Genomic DNA, 5,456 nt, shown 5'->3' with positions numbered 1-5,456 from the left:
AAAGCACTGAAATTCTTTAAGCAAGAGCAGTATAACAAACTCATAACATAAACCTCAAGCTACGCAAAAGTTTTTTTTTGGGGGGGGGGGGGGCGCTAAACAAAACACAACAGAAAGATAGAAATCTATGTACCTCTCACCAAACCTAAACCAAACATTGTCCTCAATGTTAAAAATGATACTCTCAAATATATGTCTTGAATGAAAAGAGGGCAAAATATTAATATGCAACATGATAACCAAGTAGAAACAAGTAAGGTAAGGAGAAGGAGGAGACGTACCTTGATCAAGCTTATTGTTATAAATTTTAATTTCTATCAAATATCAGCTATAAGAAAAGAAAATAAACTAAACAAGAAAATAAACACAAAGTCTAATCTAGAAGCAGAAAATAAACAAGAGAAAAAGAAAAGAAAAGAAAAATGCAAACCTGATAAACACAACTAGGATCAATCCTAATAAACAGGATCATCCAAGAGGACTTCTTCAACTTTTGGAGGCTCAAGTTCTAAAAATGGTTTCAAACGTTGGCCATTAACTTTAAACATATCACCATTTTTAGGATTCTCAATCTCAATAGCACCATGGGGATAAACAGTGCGAATTATGAATGGACCAGTCCATCAAGATCGTAACTTGCCTGGGAAGAGATGCAAACAAGAATTATAAAGAAGAACTTTCTGACTAGGTTCAAATGATTTTCTCAAGATGTTTTTATCATGAACCCTTTTCATTCGATCCTTATATGATTTGGCACAATTGTATGTATCATTACGAATTTCCTCTAACTCATTGATTTAGAGTTTCCTTTCAGCACCTTCTTCATCAAGATAAAAATTTCACCGCTTAATAGCCCAATAAGCTCTATGCTCTAACTCAACAGGGAGGTGACAAACCTTACCATACACAATTTGATAGAGAGACATTCCAATGGGAGTCTTAAATGTTGTATGGTATGACCACAATACATCATTGAGTCTTAAAGACCAATCTTTCTGAGTAGGGTTAACTGTTTTCTCCAATATCCTCTTGATTTCCCTATTAGATATCTCTACTTGACCACTTGTCTGTGGGTGATAAGGTGTTGCAACCTTATGAGTGATGCCATATTTCTTCATTAGTTGCTCAAAAACTCTATTGCGAAAGTGCTTTCCTCCATCACTAATAATGGCATGTGGTGTACCAAACCATGCAAACACATTCTCTCTCAAAAACTTGACTACAACCTTGTGATCATTAGTTCTACATGCAATGGCCTCAACCCACTTAGAAACATAATCAACGACAACAAGGATGTATAAGTTACCAAAATAATTAGGAAAAGGACCCATGAAACCAATACCCCAAACATCAAATACCTCAACAATCAAAATAGGATTCAATGGTATCATATTTCTTTTTCCAATACTCCCCAACTTTTGGCATCTTTTACAGGCTGAACAATATGCATGGGAATCATGAAAAATGGAAGGCCAATAAAATCCACATTGTAAAATCTTGGCAGCCTTCTTTCTTGAACTAAAGTGGCCTCCACAAGCATGATCATGACAGAAGGATATAACATTTTGTTGGTCACTGTCAGATATGCATCTTCTAATTATTTGATTAGAACAGTACTTAAACAAGTATGGATCATCCCAAAAGAAATACTTAACCTCAGCCAAAAATTTAGGCCTATCTTGTTTAGTCCAATGCAAAAGCATTTGGTTAGTGACAAGATAATTTGCAATATCAGCATACCAAGGTCTATGGGATACATGCAACAACTATTCATCAGGGAAAGATTCAAGAATAGGTAAATTGTCATCAGTGTGCTCAACGATTAATCTAGACAAATGGTCAGCTACTACATTTTCGATTCCCTTCTTGTCTCGAATCTCAAGATCAAATTTTGTAACAATAAAATCCATCGGATAAGTCAAGCTTTAGCATTTTTTTGGAGAAAAGATACTTCAATGCAGCATGATTCAAATAAATTAAGACCTTAGACCCTAACCAATAGGATCTAAATTTATCCAAGGCAAAAACAATTGCTAACAACTCCTTTTCTGTTGTAGAGTAGTTCATTTGAGCATCATTTAGAGTCTTACTAGCATAATAAATCACATGGGGAACCTTTCCACCCCGCTGTCCTAAAACAGCACCAATTGCATAATCAGAGGCATCACACATAATCTCAAAAGGCACTTTCCAATCAGGTGGTTGAATGATAGTTACAGAAGTCAACTCAGTTTTTAGTCTCTTAAATGCATGGAGACACTCATCATCAAACTCAAATGGGGCATCTTTGGCAAGTAAGTTGCATAAGGGCCTTGAGATTTTACTAAAATCCTTGATGAACCTTCGATAGAATCCTGGATGACCCAAAAATGATCTAATTTCCTTAACAGATCGAGGAGGCGAAAGATTAGAAATCAAATCTATTTTGGCCTTATCAACGTCAATACCACTTTCTGATATGACATGCCCAAGAACAATTCCCTTTCTCACCATAAAATGACATTTCTCCCAATTAAGAACAAGATTCTTCTCCTTACACCACACTAAGGATAGGTGGTGCAAACATTCTTCAAAAGTGGACCCAAATACTGAAAAGTCATCCATAAATACCTCCAAAAATCGTCCTACCATATCAGAAAAAATACTAATCATACACCTCTGAAATGTACCAGGAGCATTACATAAACCAAATGGCATGCGACGGTAGGCAAATGTCCCAAAAGGACATGTTAAGGTAGTCTTTTCTTGATCTTCTGGTGCAATGAGAATTTGATTATATCCAGAATATCCATCAAGAAAACAATAATAAGCATGACCAGCTAACCTTTCCAACATTTGGTCTATAAAAGGAAGAGGAAAATGATCTTTTCTGGTCATGGCATTCAACTTACAATAATCAATGCATACTCTCCATCCTGTTTGCACATGAGTTGGGACTAATTGATCTTCCTCATTCTTGACAACTGTTATGCCGGATTTCTTTGGTACAACTTGAACTAGACTCACCCAATTACTATCAGAAATTGGGTGTTATTAGAAATTGGGTAAATAACACCCACATCCAAAAGCTTCAAAACTTCAGCTCTCACTACCTCTTACATAATAGGGTTTAGACATCTATGTAGTTCACATGAAGTTTTAGCATTTTCTTCCAAGTGAATTCTATGCATAACCACAGATGGACTAATACCTTTGATATCAGCAATTAACCAACCTATAGCTTCCTTATGCTCTTGAAGTACACTTATCAATTGGCATTCCCTAAGGTCATCCAAATTTGAAGCTATAATGACAGGTAAGGTCTCAGAAGAACCTAAAAAGGCATACTTAAATGTGTCAAGTAATAGTTTCAACTCCAACTTTGGTGGTTCCACAGCAAATGGGGGTGAGGATGAAGAAAGTGAAAGAGGGATCACTTTTGGTTGCCAACTATCAATACTTAAGAAAGGAATAGAATCTAACAATGCATTGACCTCTTCAATTGAGTGTTCAATACCAAAATTGCAACCAAAAAGATTTAAGCAAGCCTCTAGAGGATCCTCATAACTCGATTGTAGGAAAGTATCATGGACTAGACTCTCAATCATGTCAACCTCACAGATATCCTCATTGTCTAGCACTTGTTTACTTATATGGAAGATATTAAGCTCAACAGTCATATTTCCAAAAGAAATCTTCATTACACCACTCCGACAATTGATCAAAGCATTGGATGTGGCTAAGAAAGGGCGACCCAAAATGACATGCTTTGTGTACTAGCATTTAGAGCAAGTTCAGTGTCTAACACAACAAAATCAACAAGAAAATAGAATGCATCCACCTTAATCAACACATCCTCAACAATACCTCTAGGGATTTTCACAGACCTATCAGCTAATTGAAGTGTCATGGTTGTTGGTTTTAACTCCCCCAAACCTAGCTATAAGTATACTGAATATGGAAATAAGTTCACACTTGCCCCCAAATCTTGCAAAGCTCGCTCAATGAGATGATCCCAATCTTGCATGAAATTGTAGGGGATCCTGGTTTCTTGCATTTCATTGAATATTTATTCTGAATGATTGAACTGACTTGCTCGGTCAAAAATGCCTTTTTAGGGACATTTGTCTTTCTCTTCATTGTCACAAGATCTTTTAAAAACTTGGCATAAGCGAAACTTGCTGAATTGCATCAAGAAATGAAATGTTTATTTGCACTTGCTTAAAAACCTCTAAAATGTCTCCAAATTGTGTACTTTTTTGAGGGCCAATTAACCTTTGAGGAAATGGAGCTTTAGGAACAAACCTCTTATCAAGGGGGGAACTAAGATCCTGAATTGGAGTGGCGGGTGGGTTGTCCTTCTTTTCTCCATGATCATCATGTAAACTATGAGTTCCTTTTTCCTTTAACACAATATTTTCATTATCCTCCACTTCTGTTATTTTCACTTGATTATCAACTTGCTTATCAGACCTAAGGGTAGTAATAGACTGAACATGTTCTTGTCCATGAGTAGAACTAGAAGAACCATTGATGGCATATTGTCCTTTTTGGGTTAGGTATAGGTTGACTAGGAAACTTTCCTTTTTCCCTCTCTCCAACTTGGGTTGCTAACTAGCTAATTTGATTTTCCAACTTTGAAATAGCTTGAGTATTCAAATGGGTGGAACGTGTCATCTCTTGAATGGCTTGGCTAGTTGATTGCATGAAAATTTTGAGAGACTCCTCCAATGATGGTTGTTGTCTTGGTGGTGCTACAAACTGAGGTGTTGATTGAGGAATATGAGGATCTGCTTGAGTAGGTGGACGAAATTGACTTTGTTGATGCACTTGTTGTCCACCTACATTTGTGGGAGGCTGATTATGCCTCCATGAGGAATTAGTATGGTTCCTCCAATTTGGATTGTATGTCTCTAAAAATGGACTAGCAAATGGTTTTCCATAATTATTCAGTACATTTCCTTGCTCAGTATAAAAATCAGGATACCCAGCTGCGGAAGGACACATTTGTGTTGTATGCATAGGACTTGCACAAATAGAACATGTTTCACTTTGAACTTGATTGACAAAATTCATCCCTCTACCTAAAGCTAAAGCCTCAACCTTACGAGTGAGATTGTCCAACTTAGCTTTTATGTCTCAATCTTCACTAACTTCATACAATCCTCCTTTCTTAATTGCAGGGGCAGATCTCTCTTTACGGTTGGAAAAATCCCATTGTTGTGAACTTTTAGAAAAATTCTCAAGAAATTTGTATGCCTCATCATCTACAAGACTTAAAAATCCACCACCATTCATGGACTCAATCATGTTATGATTTATCTAAGTCAAGCCATTATAAAAATATCGTACTAGTCTCCATGTTTCAAAACCATGATGAGGACACTTTAAGATCAAGTCCTTAAATCTCTCCCAGCTCTCATAAAATTTCTCTTGTTCATCTTGATAAAAATCTGCAATTTCTCTCCTCAAAGCAT

The 5,456-nt window shown here is 36.4% G+C and overlaps 1 non-coding gene and 1 pseudogene across 1 annotated transcript; one reads left to right on the top strand and one right to left on the bottom strand.

Annotated features, from left to right (window-relative positions):
• Window positions 1-839: 839 nt before the first annotated feature.
• Window positions 840-4,986, bottom strand: LOC115954082 (annotated as a pseudogene).
• A 361-nt stretch (window positions 4,987-5,347) lies between these two features.
• On the top strand, window positions 5,348-5,456 carry LOC115956144. The gene has a single exon (XR_004084268.1). It is a non-coding gene; the product is annotated as a small nucleolar RNA R71 (small nucleolar RNA).

This window comes from Quercus lobata, chromosome 1 (genome assembly GCF_001633185.2).
Source record: "Quercus lobata isolate SW786 chromosome 1, ValleyOak3.0 Primary Assembly, whole genome shotgun sequence".
Taxonomy (NCBI): domain Eukaryota; kingdom Viridiplantae; phylum Streptophyta; class Magnoliopsida; order Fagales; family Fagaceae; genus Quercus; species Quercus lobata.
The sequence above is the reverse complement of the archived record's forward strand: the minus strand, read 5'-3'. Positions and strand labels throughout refer to the sequence as shown.